At 36.7% G+C, this 21,545-nt stretch overlaps 1 protein-coding gene across 3 annotated transcripts in view; it reads right to left on the bottom strand.

The window, feature by feature from the left end:
- DACH1 (dachshund family transcription factor 1) overlaps positions 1 to 21,545 on the bottom strand; it is a 366,571-nt gene that overhangs the window by 54,580 nt on the left and 290,446 nt on the right. The gene's annotated exons all lie outside the window — the stretch shown is intronic.

The raw sequence follows: 21,545 nt of genomic DNA, 5'->3' as shown, positions 1-21,545 counted from the left end.
AGGGTCACTGAGCATACTGCAGTTGAGGTTGCCCCCATAATGGGAAATTAGAGCCAGATGAAGAATCAACCCCTTGAACACAAGATTAGGGACCTCTCTTTCTCCCAGGTTCAGTGATATCCCTTTTATGCTGTACCTTGTAAGCCAATTTATCTATGAACACGGCAGAAAAACCAGGAACGCATTGCTGGCTGGAATCAGGATGTGGGGCTTTGGAAACAGGGGTGACTTGACAAGGAGACAGGGACTAATCAAGAAGTGAGGGAACACCGAGTTGACAAAATAGAAAAGAAGGACACTCAAGGTGGCCGAATACTTTGGAAAGGGATAATAGGATTGGGATTATGTGGTGAAGGAGGGGAAAAAGAGTGCCCAGGAGCAAGAAATTCATACTGATGCAGCAATAAATAAACAGAACAGCCAAACGTCATTTTCTAACACAGCATATTTTGTACAAGTAATTCTTGCAGTTATTTCAAGAACTGTAGTTCAATGTAAATGAAATGTATAGCTGTCAACAGCAAATATATAAAAATATGTTCTTTAAAGTTCACATGTTTTAGTTTTGTTAAGGAATTACTGGTATAACATCACTATAAATGAATGGAAAGAGTTGGCAAAATATATCCAAAACCCAAAAATGTAATTAGTGGTGATGTTCCAGCTGTGAGGATTTCTTCAGGCTTTTTGGACTAGATCAAGCTGAGTTTATTCTTCATTTTACATGTCCCTAGGAGGGCCTCAGAGTCAATCAGCGCAACTTATCTAATTTTCTCTTTCAATAAAAGGATTATTTTAATAACCTTTATCTTATTTTGCAGCCTATTACTGATTAGGTCTGGGTCAAGCAGTATTTGCAGATTTATTTATTCTAAGGATTTCACAATATTTCAGAATAAACTATAATTTGTATTTTTAAACAAATGTATTTTACCATACAATTGAATGCCAGTGATATTTCCACTTTGTGTACTTTGGCATCATAACACATAATGCGCAAAACGAAATTATATGGTTTCTCTGTCCCCATAATAAAAATTATCCTGTTCACTCACAGAAATTTTCCACACCTTTTTTTTAAAATGCATAGAACGGTCAGGAATAAAGAAGAAATGAGACAGTCAGAGATGATTCTGCATATATGTGATAACTATAAAGTACAAATATCTTGAACACCTGACAGTAACTTACATTAACTAACTCTAAATAAATATAAATTCCTAAAGAGAAAGTGATGGTTAGAAAGGTACACTAAATATTTTTACGGCATTTTTAACAATATATTAGCATAAATACAAGGCATTTTATAATGTTATAACCTGCAGTTCTTAATTACGAGAACTATGTCCATTATTTCTTTTTTAAAGATCCTTACATGCTACTGGCAGGGATCAGATGCAGATTAAGGCCATCTGTGCTTTGGATGATGAAAAAAGTATAAATGTATTTTACTGGTTCGTGTCAAATGTCCCAATTAGTACTCTGCTAGCTTCATTCCATCAGCCAGGCAATACTGAGTGCTAAAAAGAATGTTTCTTGGCTTCATAGCAATTCTACGAGAACTGCTTATATGCCTAAGTGTATGTGGAGGGTTGTGTAAATGTGTCTCCCTATAGGCTCACAAGAGTCATTCTGAGCTTTTTCTAAAGTCATGCTGAGGGGTGTCCATAATCATCTGTGTAGTAAAGGGATATCCGGTTAGGAAATCAAACCCCACCATTCATGATACGAGCTATTTGTCTCCTTTACTGTGTTGGCTACAGAAGCTGGCTCCCTCACCTAGGTAGCCTGGTCGTATATCTAGCTTTCCTAAATGTAGGCAGAATCAAAGATCAAGCCACGTATTTTGAGTCTGAGCTAAATCCTTGATTAACATCAAACTTTAAATTAGGGATTGGGCTTAAAGACTGCATAATTACTGTATTGTACACTAAACGTCACATTTTCAAAATTATGGACATAAATACGCACATCTCAGCTGATAAAAGCAGTACACAAGGCAATACACCACAGTACGCATACGTGTTTTCGTGTTGCCTGTTCCTTCCTATACTTTCACCGTCTCTGTGTGGCTACCGCAAAACGCAGAGAAAAAAACATTACAGAATGTAACGATTGCATTTTGCTAGATTTTATGGATCATTTCAAGTGCCACATGATTTGGATTAATAATCCTCTGGACACGTTTCATGCAAGTTGAAAAACATCTATTATTTTGGGATTTAAGGTGATTTAAAAAATAAGGAATATCAATAATATTAGCATTTTTGTCATTGTCAGCTGAAATAACACTGCTCCTTTTTTGTAAGCATAACAGTAGTAAGAAGGGAATTCTTGATAAGAGCACAGCTGGTAACTTGTAATTCTCTGAAGATGAAGGTTTTATGGTAATACCTGGAACTGCATTGTATTCGCACTGTTTTTCTTGGTCCGTGTTCAGTTAATAATTCTAATATTCATTCTCTTCAGGAAAAAAAAAAAAAAGTCAACATTTTCAAGAATTCCATATCTAACCATGTTGCCGCTATGGGGGACTAAGCATCAACGCTCCTGCTGGCTTGTCACATGGCCCATGTTCTTGGTAATCTGCTGACAGCGTGAATCGGATGCCCAAACAGAAAATGAATAGAGGGCGATGTGTCTGTGCAACACTCGTCAGCTGTCATTCATTCAGCAACACATAACCTGCCCCACACCCTTGTCCTCAGAATGCTGGCAAGCAGATGAAGTTGACCAGGCATGCTTGGCACCTGGTGTAAAGCAGCAGCACATAAGTCGACAGTACTGCATTTCACAAATAAATATGTCAGAGAAGTTCAACAGAGAAGACAAAAGAGGTTAAACTTCGCATTTATGGTAGCTTACACTGGTCATTTGTCCCAGCAGAAAAATATTTAGCTGGTCAGAATTTCTAAGACTGGATCTATTGATTAATGTGTTTTGTTTAACTGAATATTCGCACAAAATACTGTCATGTTTCTTAAAATAACATGAGAAAATATCATTTTTTAGATGAATATGTAATATGTTCAGTGACAGTCCTTTTTGCAGACACCCAATATTTTCAAAACATGTATACTTATATTCACTTCACTTTCCTGTAAGATCCTATTAATGACCGTGATTTTAATAACTCCTTTAATAAAAAGGATACTATCAAGTACCTCTAATATTCAGCCTGACAATATATTAATTAGACCACTGAATAAGATGGCCAGTCTAAAAATGCATAGCAAGACAGAAACATACTAAGAAAACCTGTTCCCGAGCTTTCTCCATGCCAAAATTCCTACCCCAGATGTATTAGTGCCTCACTCTTAGAGTCAAAAATGCCAATAAAATAAAATAATTAAGAAATAGTCAGATGGACTCACCCAACACAACTGCATGGGGCCACTGGGTAGTAGTTTCAGGAATTCTTGAATATGCAAGGAAAAGGTACAAATGCATTGGAAATGCAGGGGAAGAAACCCTGCTTTGAAAAGAAAGTACCTAGGGGACTGCGTCGGTCAAGCCCTGCAGTCATGCTTCCAAGAGATTAAGGTAACAGATGTTGTATCACCAGCAGTTCAATAATGACCAGTCTTTGCTTAAGTACCCAAATAGCAATACACACTTTTCACAGAAATATGGGATCTAGTAACTCCAACTCTTAACTCTTCTCACATCTAATACAGTAATCGTTACTGAAAACAAAAGGGTGTGAAGCATCCCATTTTGACAAATTCTACCAGGAACGGTACAAAATGAGTGAGCTGTTTTAATATCGTGAAGCAGTATAACACAGAGGCTTCCTTAGTTTGGGGGTTAAAGCCCCCACATTTGCATAAGAGACTATCAGTTATATTCAACTCACTTTTTAAAACGATTTCACAATAATGTTTTTTAACAGATACAATAAACGTCCTTAATGTGTCTATCTATGGAATGGTTCCAGTACTCAGATGCAAATGTTGTAGACAATAATTGATGTACGCATTTTGGATTATATGGTTATGATATCCTAATAGAAATTTGGCTGTCTGCCTATGGGAGTTCAATATGAGTTACATAGTTTATAGCTTCAGAAACAGTCCTTTACAATATTATAGCCACATTTCTCAACCCATTGCCTATAGATTATATCCTAATATCTGATTTTCACAGAAATCCATAATAATAAACAAACCAAAATCCCCAAACCCCAGAGTGCTCAGAAACAAAATTCAGAATGAAAAGGCAAGCATTTTTACATCTGATATGATTCTTCTTGCAATTCATTCATCAAACATCTGCAACAAGCTGCCAGAATGTGTCCATTAGTGAGATTTCTATGGCATTCACTAGCTTGATGCTCACTGATAGAATAATGCAGAAGTTTTACCTCTAATGTTTTCTGCTCCATTTGAGGCATCCACTTTAAAGTGAGATTTGGCCTGCATGTGTCTTCATGTCTTGGAATATGTAATTTATGCTAATATATCAGAATACATATTACAGAAGACCAAAAAATATCCTTTATGTTTTTATACATTATGGGTCACATTCAGCACTGATTTAGGAAGATAAAAAATAGTCTGAAGTCATCATGTAATCTGGATCAGTTTGGTTTACATTAAATACAGAAAATTAAGGTACCTTACACATCAAACATGCCACATACTTGCTGGTAAATGAAAATCTTTCCCAGGATCCAGTCGAAAACTTTCATGCAAATTAAATATTGCATTCGGCCTTTTATCTACATTCTATCATCGTATCAAGGAAATATGCACTCTAACTGCATTATATGGACAGATTTTTCTACTCACTCTGTTTCACCCCAAAATTTCTGTAAATGTTTCAATGTTTATGCTAATAACTTATTTGAAAAATTATTTATTTCATTCCTTAAGCAATTATAAATGCTAGGCAATAGAAGCAAAATACAGACCTAAGAGCGGTTCAAATGCTCTCTACTACTTTACGAGAATTCATGAATGGAATAACTGTACATAAACAAAACAGGAATCAGAAGATCTTTACCATTATGGTACTGTGAAAACAGTTACTGCCTAAGCAAACTGAAACAAATCACACAAGCATTGTTATCTTAACCTGATCGGCTCATTATGTATTTAAAGTTAATACTTTTATTCAGTATCCTGACGGTAGGTTGGCTTTTAGCCCACCTAGAAAAAGAGCAAGAGCTGCATCAGGAAATAAATGCCCCGCAAGGTTTTATGAACTGTTGCACCCAGAAGACAGGTGAGCAAGTCACAGCAACTTCGGTGATCTTTGTTCAGCTTTTGAAAGGAAGTTAGTGCTTCTGATGAAGGCTGCTCTTGTACCAAATTTCAGTACAATTCAATGAGCTCAAAAACTAAAATCTAAATTCTTCTTTAATTATTTTCAGAACCACTTTCCTTTGTCTTCCCTTTGTCCTAGCTTTTCTGTAGCTCAGGATATTCTATTGCTTCCTACCATCTCTTCCTTACTTCTCACACCTTTTTCTCAGTAACACTAATTGTTTCTAAGATTTCTTTGTTTCAGTAGTTTCTTCCCCTTCCAAGATATGAAGAAATCAGTCTGCTTGTTGAAATTTCAAGTCTAACTACAGACCAGAGGAGAAAAAATAGAGTTAGAGAAAAGGAAAAGATCATGACAGAAATCGGAAGGGACAAACCAGCCTAAATAATCTCCTTACTTGCAAAACTGAAACAGATCTTGACTACTTTTCTGCTCATTCATTTTCACATATTAAACTGTGAAAACAAGATCTAAATCATTATCAAAACAGATAAGAAAGTGGAAAATAAGTTCTTAAAAATACACCGTTAATTTATGCTCCATTTTGCTATATTTTCGTATAATCATAATTGGAATGGTCCTGATCTGACTTTTGATTTTTTTTTTTAAGTATAAATAATTCAAGCTAATATACTTACATTTACATGGGAATGCATAGGAAGGTTCAACATTGGGTCCAGTGGTTTGAAATATAATGAGCATTTTACTGTGCTACTTTACTATCTCTTTGGTCTATAAAAGAAAACACCACTATGCAGCACCACGCCATTTTCAGTGTGGAAAGTAAATGAAGATTTGTTGAATACAAAAGCAACAGACATCTTAGACATCAAAACAGCAGAGCTTCAGCTGGCACAGATCTTTTCGGTTTCGTAGATGAAATACAGTTGAGTCAATGATCTAATCCTATGCTTAATCTCAATTCCCCATAAGATCAGGAGTACAGAAGCCATTTCTAAGTCCAGGACTTGCCTCACAACTCTTACACAAAGTGTTAACCTTGTGTTTCAGATTAAGAACAGGAGGGGGAAAAAAAACAAACAAGGGAACACATTGAGAGAAATTTTGCTTTAACGCTATCACTGTTTTTGGCTGTTCTGTCTTTGTACAGCATTAAGGGTGGTATTGTACAGTCCCATTATACAGCAGATGTTAAATGAAAAGTAAAATAGTCACTTGTAAATGATTGATGATCCTCTTTATTATTTCAAAATAAGCCCTGATTATTAATATCATTTTGGACACTGCTTGAAAGCATCATATTAAACCTAAACAATTGATCCATTTTTCAATGGCTTTTGTGTGTAATGTATTATGTATGTTTTTACATTCTTCTGTGTAAAAGGCCCTGGTGTATGAGAAATGTTTAGAGTTTTGAGTGCTCCACCCAGTCCATATGGTAAGTTTGCTCTGGGTGTAAGACCTACCTTTTTCCACCAGGTCCATATGGCAGGCTTAAGCTAGCCAGGGCCCTCTATCCTCCACAGGGGCCATATGGCAAAGAGAGCTCAGTGAACACTCATTTACCTTGTATTAATACTTTACATGTCTCTAGCACATACACATACATACAGACATGTATACACTGATCAGATTGGGTAGAAAAGCCTTAGCTCCTGAACAGGCTCTAGCCACATAATCAATACACCTATGACAATACAATACGAGATGTGGATTCTGTTTTATCTGTCTTATTAAAAAAGTGGAAACTCAAATAATTTATCAAATTATTTGATAAACTCATCTGATGGTTTGAAATATTTTGACAGATTATTATTTAATTATGCTAACAAACTGTTAGACATTAATACAGACAACAGTTCCCTATTAGTTTTTCGTATTACCTTACCAGAACAGAACCAAATCCCTTGAATCCACCCACTAGCAAAGAGTGCATACTACAGACAGTGAAAATATTTGTTTGAAGATTCATCTCTGAGCTGTCCTACTAACAGCAGGTTTTGAGCAGGTTACTGCTCTCTCACAATATTTAAACAAACTGACAATAAACCAGAGAAACAATAATTCAGTATAGACAGTAAACTATATGCAGAGAGATATCTACAAGTCACATGTAAATAAGTTACTATTTCCTGCAGACAGAGTAACTCTACCCTTACTACTGGAGTAAAAGGAAGAGAGTATGATCTGAGAGCCATAGTATCTTCCTTCTACTGTCTATACATTTCCTGGACCGCTGGAACCAGATGCAGGGTTACAACATGAATAAAACAGTTGCATTGGGTCGGATGATTAAGGACATGGATTTAAAATCAACTAGAAAAAAAGGATGGCAACTTTAAATTGTAATCCATATTTTCAAAGTAATTACTCTAAAATTGATACATTGTTATAGTGTTTACAACTCAATCCAAAGCTTTGCTGTAACTCTGAAGTAATTTAGGAACCCTCAGTGTTTTATTTATACAGGAAAGATGGAAGCAATTTGTAACATATTTATGAAAGTTTTACTGCACCTACAAGCTGATTTAAGAAATGGAACAATATTCCCCAGTAGTAGAAATTGTACAAACAACTTTTAGTTATTTGAAACTCAGAACATTATGAAATGTAAAAATTATAATATATTGTTTTTATTCATAGGATTTATAGTGCTTTCATCTGGTTTCCTCTTGTTTCAGTTAATGTAAATAACCCCTATGTTGTCACATGAATATTCAAATACCTCAAAGAACTATCAATGTTGAAAATAAATAGCAGAAAGAATTCAGAACAAGCATGCATGTACATGCTCTCATAGTTTATTTTTGTATATAGCATTTATGTTTTGTTCTGCAGTCAATAAAACATAGAAGAGTTTTCCACAAGGAATACATCTCCTTATTTCAAAGGAGCCAAATAACAATAAGCATATTAAGAAACCATGAGTATTTTATTGAAGATTAAAAAAAAGGTAACTACCACGCTCATGCCTCTCCCTCTTATCTTCCTCCTTTTGATCATAGCCAAATACAGCTAAATCAATGGGGGGGAAAAAGCTTTATTAATTTCAGGGGTTAAGAAACATGACCCAAAATTCTTTGCCTCTAACTTTCGTTGTGGGAAGGGCATAGTATATAACTTTAGTATTAATTTATCCCCTTTGTTTCGGTTGTTCTTTTCTGATATATTCTCTGTATATTGCCTTTTGCGTGTTTTGCTTCTGTTTCTAATTTACAATGTATAGGTACAAACTTTTAATTCCGAATTTTGAAGGATTTGGCTGTCTGCATAATTGCTTATAAAAATACATATACAGCGTTCACTTTGTGATCGATGGGGTTTATGGAGTGCCTAAAAGAGGTGAAGGGTAGAATCCCTCTGCCTAGGTTATCCAGTCTGCCAGGGAAGCAGTACTCTCTAAATAAGAGCCTAAATTCTCCATACAACAAAGAAGATAACGTAGGTGTCTATCAAAAGTGGCTCCAGTGCCTAAATTTTGGTAGCTGGATTCTCCCTCTTGAGGCTTTTACATGTATCTTCCTCATTTCATGAATCATGCAAAGAACTAAGAGGAATGTATGAGAACCCTGTGTTTCAACAATGTAGATCCCACTTTGTAATTTGGAACAGGATAAAAAGGATGATACCTAGATAGATAGATAGGTAGATCTTATACTTGTTTAATTCAGTTTAGAGATAGAGAACCTAGTCATAACTAAAAATATTAGCACACTGCTAAGATCCTTGTCATGCTAGCATAGCCCACGGTTTTAAACACATTCGTATAAAAGTATAAACTACAATTTTATACTTTGTACTTTCTCACTGAGTCAGCAGTTTTCTCTTTTGGAAGAACATGTTAAATTAATTGAGCATCTCAACTGAATCCTTTATATACACATACACATAACGGAAGAAAAGATAAGAACCCGACTTCATAAATATCACTTGGTGGGATTTTGTTAAAGTTTAGATGTATAGATTTGTATTTGAAATCCTCTGAAGGTTACAGGGTGAAACCTTCCAACAATATCTCCAAGTCTTCAGGGACCAAATCCCATTATGTGGAGTTCAGTGAAGAGGGTAAACACTACCATAAAGAAATACAAATTGCACATATTTCCCATTTAGCCAGTGTCACAAAAGTTCACCATTTAGAATTCTAACCAGTTAGGACTTATTCTTGGAGGTCAAGTACCTTGTGAACCTTGTCATCTCACTGATGACATCATATCCCATCCATCAATTCTTTCAGGAGCACACTTGCCATCTGCTCAGCACGCTATAATAACTTATTAGACATATTCACAGGGTAACAATCTGTACAATGACACTGTTATCTTAATGCTGGCACATAGAGAGATAGCAGCCATCGTTTCCCTGTCACAGCACAATTATTCTACCTTCCAACTTTAAAAGAGAAGTTACCTGGATATTTTACCTTCCGATTAAATGACACAGAAACATGAACTCTCGTCAGAAACATATTTTTGGCTTTGTGGTGGGTTTTGTCCATGAACTGATCAATTAATGCTACAGCACAAACTACTAAGTTCAGTTTGATATAACTGTTTTGCACCTTGAAAGTTTTTGCAGTCATGCTCACTTTTAGAGTGCAAAATAAATAAAGAACATAAAATACCATCAGTCACATGCACACAAATGGCACTGAAATGCAACTTATTCTTTGCAAACATACTAACTTTCTAGAAGTAATACTTAGTATTTCTCTACCTGTCTTAAACATGTCTTCTTTCTAACAGCAATTACTAGGTAGAAATAAAATATGCAGCCAAAGTGCTCATATTAAGCCTTAAGACTTTATGGAATCTAAAAGCAATATGAATTTTCATAGGTGCCTATATATTTTTGCAGCTTTTGTAAAGCATGTTAATATTGAGCATGGTTGGCACAGCTGCTGTCACAGCACTTATGACTTAATAGAAGTCCACTATAACTCTCCCTCGACCTCAAAAAATATTTTCAGTAAAAGGGTAATATTTATTTTGCATTACACAGAATTCATCCTCTGTTCCTTCCTTTGGCTCGTCATTTATTCCAGCTTACACTGTGATCAACATTGTACTAAAATAAAGTCAAGTACAACAGCCGCTCTCTGCCCATCAAAACTCACAGACGTCTGCCAAGCACTTGTAACAGCTGGTGTTACATTAATTAGTTTAAACTATTTATTTCATCCATCTCCAGAGCAGATTGAGCAAAAACATTAGAGATTATTCTAGCATCTGTAAGTGCCCTGCAAACATTAACCAAACAAAGTTAGAATATTAGTCATTAACTTATCGTATATGTGATTTAAGACTCTATACACTTATTGTAAATAAAAAAGAAAATTCTGCAGTTTAGCATAGCTCTAGTAAGTTTTCTTTGATTGCCTTTTTAAAAATCTCAGTTTTAAACTTATAGATGACTTTGTGCCCATAAAGTTTATTTTTTAAAAAATTATTACTAGAAAGCTATTATAATTCCTGGCAGCATGGACCATTAAGCAATATATGACAGGGACTGGGTGACTCAGTGGATTAGTCAGAGGTTTTATGTCCACTGTTGGAATCCAGCCCTAAATACGGTGATCAAAACAGTGTTATCAAACGGTTGTAAAAATCTCAATTAAAATCACTCCTATAGCCTCTACTAAGTTTTTAGTGGACAACATAATAGATCTTTCACTATTGACAGAGTTCTCACAACTATCTTTTTTCTTTTAATAGGCTGAGAATGGATGCTGGCAAAAAAATGTTGATTGTAAGAGGTCCTAATGCCGCACTCCCTACTCAAATGGCTCAGAAAGAGAAGCCAATGCAAGGATGGCAGGAGTAGGCTCACAGCTACTGTCCGTGGGCTCGCCTCCATCGAAAATAAAAAGCTTCCAACATTGCTCAGTGAAACACTTCATGTGAGAATACTTATTTTTAGTGCCGAAGGCTCAAAAAGGAAATCAAAGCCCTGTGCAAACGCTGAAGGCGTAACTCCTTCCTCAAAGAACTCGGCTGTAAATAAGCACAGAGGGAAACAGGGGCACAGACAGGTGAAGTGCTTTGCTCAAAGTCACATACCAGGTCATTGGCAAAGCCTGAAACACGGTGGGTCTCCTGACTCTCACCTAGTTCAGAAACATTCCTCCATGAGGATTCCCAAAACAGTGTCAAAATCCAATAGCTCACTTGCAGAATAAAAAAGCAGGTTAATCCATATATGAAGTTTATTAGAACCAGACTCTTATACAATAATGCCCTCAAGTCTGACCAGATTTTTTATTTTTTTTTAGTATTATACCATGGAAATGCATACAATAATAATATAAAAATGTAGTTACTGAAATTAGCATCAGATTTAATTAAATGCTGCTAAAATAATAGTCTATCAGTTTACAACGCTATACCTACCCTCAAATATTTGTATTTACAAACAAAATCAATTAACAGATTCAGTTTCACTATCTGAACAGTAAAGTGAGAAAAGCAACCTGACATTTACGTTTAGGGAAAATATAGATTCTGATCCTGTGCTATTCCAGTTCTTTAAAGCTCTGACTGCCTTGTTATGGCTTGCTATGGCCATGTAGAAATGAGTGCAAGTAAGTGATGGAAACTGAAGAAAAAAACATTAGCTATTTTCACTTTTCAACCCTGTCCCATCTCCAGTAAACAAGATTTTTTCCCTTTCATTCATTCATTTTACATCTCTTTTTCTCTCTCTGCATATATGTATGTGAATATATATGTATGTGTATGCATGTATGCATGCATGTATGTATCTATGTATATATTCAAGATACTTACTGCATTTTTTTCTGCCCACTGCACAGTGGTTCCTCTTACTTACTCCACCAGCCAAAAAGGCAGGTGCACAGTTAATGCCAAACTTGCTCCAGACCATGCAGGAGAAAGTGCCAAAGCATATATAAGAATGGCCTCCTCAAACAATAGTAATAGCTCTTTTTCATGCTCACTCTTTATTGGCCTCAACAGACGCAAGAGCCAGACACTCTTTTCTATTCTTAGATTCCCAGAATTTATAACATGCTACATCTGCCACATATCTGTTGGGTTACATGGATACTGCTATTCAATTATTCATTTTTATTTTTATTTTTAGTACAAGGACCATTGTTGAAATAACTTGTTGGACAGTTTGTTCCTAAAAGACAAAAACCATGACAATCACAAAACTTCTGATCAGATGAGAGTGTTCTGACTTAAATCCTCTCTCAGGAAAAAATATATACACCTTCCCCCCCCCCCCCCCCCCCTTCATCCTACTTCTAAAAAATAATTTTTAAAAAGTATACTGAATCTCTCCACACAATAAGAACATTTGAGTGCTTAACTAATGCCTTATAAATGATTCATTAAAAAAGCCTGTTTTAACCAGGGTTCTTAACTAATACTGACTACCAGGTTCTGTTTTCATTTACACCACAATTGGTGCGTAAACAAAGGCAGCAGGGGCCCTCGCAGAGATCTTCAAATTCAAGTAGTACATTGCATTAGAAACTCTCCCTGTATAATACTTTTCTTGCATGCTTATTTTTTTAGTTAGCATTGCATGCTCACTTTTTAGTTTCTAAATACAACCCCAAGGGAGTCATGTACATTCAACAGAAAAGTGTTAACATGTTCCCAGTTCATCATTCTGCTTTACCTCTTGCAGTGATCAGATTAAATGTAAGAAAGCTACTGTCGAATTTAGACTTTTTTTCCCCCTCCATTTTTTTTTCCTTGTAAAATTCCTCTTGATGCAATAGGAAAGTTAATTGCTAAACTTTGTTACAGAACCCTTTGTTCTTGCTGAAGTCACTTTGCTTGTCTCTCCTACTGTAAGGACACCAAATCCTAAAAGCTGGCAAGAATGCATATGTTTATTTCACCATTGCTCTGCAATTACTGAATGCCACTTAATTATAGCAACAGATGCTCGAGTGTAGGAACCAGAAAAATCAAACGCCTCATTTCCAGGTTATTTTTTTCCATTGCTTCTGCCAACAGCAGATGTGTGAGCCCCTTGTGCTCTGGCGTAAATACTTATCAAATCCTAACAGGTCACCTATGTCACAAACAACATTTCAGATGCAACTGTTTCACCTGATAATAGGCTCTGAAAATAAAACTGTGAGCTGTAAATACAATGTATTCGGAATGAAATGCCATAATGTGAAATTGCTTTTTCTCCAGCTACAACAGAAGTCCTTGACAGTTTTTGGCAGTGATAAATCACCCTCCCATTAATTGTCTCCTCTCTCATTGTGAGGTGAGCTGCTAAAAGGGGCAGTCAACAAAAATGACTTAAAGGACAAATTTTGGCAAAAAGACAATGAAGAAATCTGTCATTGCTAAGCCTCCAGTAAACTGTCATGAAACAATCAAAATATATGTAGCTGAAGTGTTTATGTCTTTGTTAGAAAGGTTATAGGATGATAAGTTTATAGTTAAAACAGGAAGCTCAGAGGAACTGAAGTTGCAGGCCCTTTGAGGCACCATTTCTCCCCGTGTTCTTTAAAATTGTATGCAAATCCTATTAGGGCTTCAGTTTACACAGTATTTGCTGATCTTTCCGACCTTATTTTCTGACTCTTCTGCCCCCTCACCCCAGACAACAGAAAGTCCCTGTGAAGGCATGGTGCTGGCTACAATAATTCTTGCACCCAGTTCGAAGATCCTTCCTTTTCAGTGATTTAAGCCAGAGAAGACGACACTTGGCACCTCACAGGAGCTGACCCTTCCTTCTAACCCCTCCATCTCCTGGTGTTAATCGGAGCAAGGCCCTCTCACTGAGTGCCTTCCATTCCCTGAGAAGCAGCCTTCGCTTCCCGCAGAACAGGCGACGTTACCAGCGCCCGCTCACGGACCCCAGTCCGAGACGCGTGAAACGATGTCTCCTACCTTCTCCCCAGAAATGACACTCACCACGACGCGCTTCACCTAGCCTGGCTCTGTTCTGCAAGTAACTCTTCCCCACGGCAACTTTTCTATAGACAGAACAAACCAGAATCTCTCACCTCAGGATTCTGCTCCGTAGGAGAAAGAGTTCAAAACCTGGCACTCATTATTTTTTATTTTTTTTTAGGGCTGTTAATATGTAAGAAATGGGGAGATGGCTACCAGTCTTTATTACCCTCAGGCTGCCTCCACCTCCACGGCATGCAGACGGCAGATGGTATGTTTAAGACCACAGGTTATCCTACGCGTAGGAGGGGCAGGACAGTGTGCAGGGGATGCTTGTCAGATGCACGCCTCCAGAAAGGGTAACATTTCTCCCTTTAGAAACAACATGGTGCTGTCATTTTATAATTAGGTGGTGGTTTTGTTTTTTTTTTTTATTTCATTTATTGAGGCTGGGAACTGAAAGTATTCTGAGAGTTAAAAAAAAGAAAAAAAAAGAAGAAATTTCTGTTTACCTGTCAGCAGATGGTTGGAAATTTACCATAAGCAAGGTTAGAAAATGATTTGTTACTAATGTGCCTGTCAAGGGCAACGTCTGGAGTTTGGTTTTATATTTATGTTTGTAAGAAAATTACAATATAAATATAAATGAGTTGCATCAGGTATTTAAACTAGACTGGACAGGGCACTAGAAAATATATGTGGGGAACATTTCCTGCACCAGCAGGGAGATGAACTAGGTGACCTAGTGTGTCTTTTCCACCGCAGACTTCTACCGTTTCTGTATTAACTGAGGATGATTGATACCAAATATCCCTTTATGCTACTACCCCTTTTTGCTTTGCTGGGTATTTGTATGCTTTCTGGGGGAGCCGATATCTTAGGAGAACGGCTATGGGGAAGTACTAAAGGGGATTCTTCATCCCGATGGCTGAGAACTGAGGAAGGTCACACAATAGCTTGTGTAGCCATAGCAGCTTTGTTGGCATGGCATGAGAATCCTTCATCAGTTCTTCTGCTTTTACAAAGGAGCAGCCATCTAACACTGTGAGGTGTCTAATGTAAAGCCTGCTTTTTTGACATGGTTATCACAAGCTATTTTCTGTCCAGACATTTACACAGACCTTGTGTTATTCATGATTTATCCCCAATCCGTGTTCCTCAATTGTGCTTAAACATGGTTATAGTTGTAGTAAATCATGTGTTGAAACACGTAACTAGAAGGAACCATATAGTTATCACTAGCACTGGAACATTAAACAATAATACTCCATTGAGCACCAGCATCATCAACAAGTTTCTATCATCAGCCTGATCCCGCAGTCCTAATACAGGTATTTCCCCTCTCCCCTCATCTCCCTCCTGCATCTGGAACTCTTTCAACAGTCACCTAAGGACCACATTATCGGGTCTCAGTGGCCTGAGAATTATACCCAGCTCAAATTAAAAAAAAAACAACCAACCAAGCCTCAACATTCACGTGGGAAGAATACACTGGATTTTGCCAGGAAATTGCACAGCTTGTCTTTCAAACTAAGAAAACATAGTGACAAATCCTATATGAACTTTATATTATAAACTAAGGACAATCCAGAAACAGGTAGAAGGAATTTCAGGAAACACGGACTGTCTTCTGAAAGAAAATCAGCAGAAAATGGAGAAATTTCAGAAATTCCTAGGTATGCTCTAATCACGTGTGACTTAAATTTTGATAAATGTACTCTGTGTACATAAAACATCTCTTGAATGACAGAAAAGCAGAAGAAATAAAGTGATTGAAGTTTTTTGTTTTCTTTTTTTTTTGGTGATGAGCCAGTTTGAGAGCTTACTGTGAGCATATGGAGATAGCATATTTGCAAGTCCATCTCTGGAGGATTGCAAAAGGCCCTTAGCTTGTGAAAAACAGCAATGTTATTTTTTTTAACGTTCCCTATATTTAGAGATTAAATCGCTCACTGCACAAACCCATTTGGAACAGGCGAGAAGGTGAAAAGGATAATCAGTACAGTCACTGGTCCGTGTTTCCTAAACGCTTTTGAAAACATTACTGTGCGCAGGCATAAAATTAGCGGCAGGACCTTAAAAAGGCTGGCATTTAGCATGACTTTTTGGAAAGTGACACCCTCATTTTTTTCTTGTAGGATATCATTAAATTTCAATCGCCCTATGGCAGTGCCTTTCCATTAATAACCAATTCACTGTGTCACTTTGGCTCTCCTTTGAAATAATGAGCCTTTGCTTCGCTTTAATAAATTTAAACATATTCTCAAGGCCAGGGAAGATAGGAAACCGCAGATGGGCTGAGAAAAACACGATTCATAAATCCTTAACTGCCTGAGATCGTTGAGAGCAAAACAAAGTAACACTCGTAAAATATTAAACAATCCCAGCTGTATGAGTGAAGCTTCATTAACAAAAATGGACTATTTACTGCCTTCAACAGAGCCTGTGGGTGGAAAGATTCAGAGAAATCTTCTTTAGAAAAACACTGTCATTCTCATTTTGATTCTTTAACCAACTGATGGCATGGTAGATACTTATTTTGCATGGCCATATGCAGAAACATTTTAGCAGAAAATTAATGATACTCTGATTACATTAAATACCACAAATCATGCTTCACCATATAAGCAGGAGTGAAAGAAAACAGAGAAATTTAACAGATATTTTATCGTTGAAGAATTTGCATGCCAATAGAAGTAAAACATGACAAACTTTATTTAAATCATAAGGGACTTCTCTAGCACTCTAAAGTAAACATAGCAATATGAACAAAGGCAGAGAAATCAAGCAATGCCATTGCTTCTGCTAGGAAGGCTTAGCAATTTATTCTGCAATGTTAAACTTTTTCTTGCTTTAACCTTTATTAACATGCAGCTAATTTTGCTTATATACCTCTTCAGTACACAAAGGAGCAAATCCCTTTTTTTCAGTCTTTCATGTCTACTATTTATTTAAATTCCACCAGAGTTTTGCTCAGGTAAGGAAGGCAGGCTCTGACACAAACTTTGGTTTTAAGCACACAGAGCTGGACCCTCAGATTCGTGAAGCTGATTTTGTGCTGCCCAATTAACATACGCGAATTCCCACTGAATTAACCAAAGAACTTGTGAAGACAGCCCTTGCCTCCCAGGTCTGCCTCTAACTCCACCAGCTCTTTGCTCTACCTCCGCATAGGTCCTGCTGCTTCCCCCTCCTCACCGGCTCCGAGGCACCAAGGAGCTTCCTTCCAGTAGCACAAGCTAAAACTTCTGCATGTCCCCCTGGGAACAGTAGCCCATAATATTCCCAAATCCCTTTTCAAGCTTTGTTGAGACTTAAAGTAAAACTAATAAGGCTTATGTAATAATACAAATTTGGAAGATCAGGAAAACAGCCATAAGGATAGCACAGAATTTTTGAAGTGTCTACAACAAGAATAACCTTTTGTGGTATCATGCAGGTTTTTTTAAGCCAAGAATTACATACAAGTTTAAAGAAGAATAGAGATCAGTGTCAGTTTACTAAATGCTAAGAACCTGGAAGCTCTATCTCTAAAGACAAGCTGACAATTGAGTGGACAGAATGTCAATACTTCTAAACATTTCAAGGGTAAAAATATTGCTTTTTACAATCTGTGTCATATTTAATGCAAGAAAAGAATTTGGATTTAGTTTTTTTTTGCTGGCTGTCAGCTTTTTTTTCCTCTTATCCCAGTGAAGGGCATAATTAAAGTATTTAGCACAAATACATGGTGTATTTTTTTCCCCAAGGAACAATAGTTTCAGCCTAAATGCAAATACACACATCATAGTTTTCCATATTTTAGTCAATAATATTAAAAAACCCCCAAGCATTTGGTTTATTTATTTCAAGATATTTCTCTTGTCTGTGAGAACCATTATGTACATTTGAAAAAGTGAAAATCCTTTCTTAACACTCAAGGGGGCATTTTGACCCCTGCAGAGGCATTTCTCTTTCCTGTTCGAAATGCTAGGAACGCACTTAGCCCTCACGGCTCCCACTGCCTTCAGTGGAAACCCTGAATACTGCCCAGGAGTTATCACCTTATAATCATTAGAGCAGTCATTTCTGTGCTTAGTAGACCTTCACTGCAGCTGATTTGTATAATCAGGGTTAATCTATTCTGATTGCAAACATCCATACTGTAAAGTTTGAATGAATTTGCACCGATGCTCACTCAGCTCAGGATGCCCCTAAGACTTCCACGGAGATATGCCGCAGGATTTTTGTTTGGTTTTGGGCCTGATTTGAACCAGCATAAGTAAAGCTGCTGTATCCTTCTTCCCTGTGAATTCTGGGAGAACTTACTTGTTGTATCAGGTGTGAGAGAAGGAATGGGGTACAAAAAGCACTGGTGAAGCATTAAAGCACTAGCAGCAGTGGTTAAGCCTGTAGCTCTAACGCTGACGTTACCTGTCTGCATGAAAGCAGCAATTAGACTTTCGACAATAACAACCTCAGACAGGCTCGGAAAGCAAAACTGTATTTGCCTCAAAGGTTTTAAGTGTGGGCAGGAGAAGGGCTATAGGCGATGTGTTGTTTAACCCAGCAGAGAAGGCATCCATTCTCTTCTCTGCACACCAAGATTTGCTAGTACTAATTTTTTGCTTCTGCTTTCGGAAAAGGAAAAAAAAATAATCTAATCCTATTAGAACATTTAGGAATACAGTAAGACCCTGAAATTTCACAGTCACTTACAAATTAAAGAGTAAACGTAAACCAGTCAGGAATTTGGTTTTCTTTTAATTAATAAAGAGGGCAAAAGTTTCCCTTTAAGCATATATGAAAAAATGAAATCTATGAATATAACTTGTATAATGTCCCATTCCCTCTGCTGTTTTTCTTTGCTGTTATTGTTGAATTACAACAGACTGAATGTTTCCCAATTTACAGTCTCACAGACTAATATCCAGAACGGCAGGGAATGCTTCCACAGATTTTTCCTATTGATGTGCTGGTCGTGCAGGTACCTTCTCCCAGAGGACAGCATGGCCTCTGCCCTATCCCTATGAGATTCCCCTATCAAGACTGTCTATCATCATAAGTTACTGTGGTATTTACAATGTAGATACCTGTCTACTCATTACTGAACTGAGATCACTAACTTAATTTCTCAAAATAACCAAAAAGCCAAAGGTTAATAACTTTTGGCCACTATCAGTTTGCAGTAAGTTTGGACTGGTAACCTAGAAGTAAAAAAAAAAAAAAAAAAAAAAAAAAAGTCCTCTATGCTCCATTACCAGTGCTTTGAACCATCCAGTCACATGGATTTTGATGTTTTGAGAGGGCGAAAAGAATGCAGATTGGCATGAGAATACCACATTAATTCAGCAGTTAAATGGTTCTTTGAGAAGATTCACTGACAGAAAAAAAGCATATCTGTCTTTCTAAGTCCTCATCCTCTTTGGACCTATACACATTTTCTGTGAAAAGTTGATTCTTCTCCTTCCTCCCCCCCTTTTTTCTTTTTCTTTTTTTTTTTCAAACAGCCTTTTATCATCTAACATGTGAAACAATTGTAATGTGAGGCATGTGAGCAGAGAGCCTTTGCCACTGGGCCCTCATAAATCTTGCCAGTTCCCAGTGAACAACACCAAATATTTGCAGCTGAGGAACATTTGGTCTGGCTTAAATTAACATATCTCAGCAGTCAGAAGTCATTAAGCTTTGCCAGTGATTTGAAACCATTTTTCCATTTCAAAAGCGACACTGGCTGTTACTTATTTTTCTGGATGAAGAAGGTGGTAAGGAACAAAAGCAATGAAATGAAAATGGGAGATACTAATGAAAAAAAAAATGATAAAAGGGCTTTGAACTGCCTTTGGTAGATTTGTTATTAAGACTCTTTTTAAATAGCAGAGCACTTATGTATAAGATCAAATAATAATTCAAGATGATACACATTAATTTCAGTGGCAAATTATGTGATTTAAAGGCTGTGAAAATGTATACTTATTTTCTTCCTTAATCCCTTGTGAATATAGGAACTATCAATTTTAAAAGCTGATGAAAGCTTTAAATGAAAAACAATAATCCAACCTTTTTCAATTAAAGGCTGCAAGTAGATTAAGTACTGAAGTAAAGAAATGTGCTGTTGTGCTTTGCAAAGATCACATCTGATATTGGTCTGTTCAGATGCCGGGGGCTGGAAAAACATCTCAAATCCCAAAAACCACAGTTTAAAAAACTACAAGCAGAAAAAAAAAAAAAAAAAATGCACTCAATGGGTTTTAATGCAGGTAGAATGTGAGTTCAGATTTTCCAAACCTGTTACTTCTGTATTATTTACATGGCACATAACTCCCCTGTTCAGTTGGTAAATAAGTCATCATCTGAAAATCCATGAGAGCCACCCAGTGCCTGAGTTGTCAGAAAAAAAACCCTACTTCCTCACATTTGCAGCTATGCGTACTGGTCCACAATTATATAACTCTGTCAGAAATCCATGTCAAAAATGTTTCGTTACAAACGCAGAGACATGTGTTTGCCACTTTATAAGAAATAAACATTGCAAGAGATTTTGATAAGTTATAGACACTGATTTCAATGTAGTTGTGATATCTGACTTACATGCGAATAGCTAAACTGAACACACTTATTCAAATTAACGGTAATTATAATTTTTCAGCCTCCAATTAGTTTTGTTGATAAAGTTTTAATAACCTTGAATGTTTGAGATCCATGTTACTTTGAGAAGATATTGACTTACACTTAAAAGCATTCAAGTTTATGAAGCACTATTAAAGACAACCCTTCCATATTGAGATCTTTGAGACTTCTGAACTTCTTAAAGTCTCTGCAGCTTAAGTAAAATCAGTTCTGTGTAAAAAATAGATATTCTATTAACCTGATTTAAAAGACAGAGTTCTAAAAAGAAAACATTTACCGCTAACTAGGGTATGAAAAGGTTGCCAGGATAGGTACGTAATCAATTAATTTTCTAGGTGTGTTTTTCTTTCAGGGAATTTTATTTTAAAACTAATAATAAAAAGTCTTCTAAAAAAGCTTTTGAGAATACAAATGGTCTGCATTATCAGTGCTACGTAAAATGATCCCTACAGTCAACCAGAGAGCAAACCATGTCATATGGATCCCGAAACGCAGGAAACAAGACCAGAGTGTTTGGGAATATGGAAATATTAGACTAAATGTGACTTGTGTTGTCGGATAAACGGTTTTGGTTTTCTTCTCCCATAAGAATGCAACAAAATGCAGCAAGCATCTCATTTATTCACTGCTTCTCTTCAGGTCACGTTACAGTTGAAAAATAGCAGAGGAAAATCTTCATCATGTTTTCTTTTATTAACTATTGATAACATTTCCTTACTTGATTTACAGAATCACAGGATGGTCGAGGTTGGAAGGCACCTCTGGAGATCACCTAGTCCAGCCCCAACTCAAGACTCTGTCCCATTGGGTTTTGAATAG

The sequence above is a fragment of the Accipiter gentilis genome, chromosome 13 (assembly GCF_929443795.1).
Source record: "Accipiter gentilis chromosome 13, bAccGen1.1, whole genome shotgun sequence".
Classification (NCBI taxonomy): Eukaryota; Metazoa; Chordata; class Aves; order Accipitriformes; family Accipitridae; genus Astur; species Astur gentilis.
Note: the sequence above shows the minus strand (reverse complement) of the source record. Positions and strands in the feature narration are given on the sequence as shown.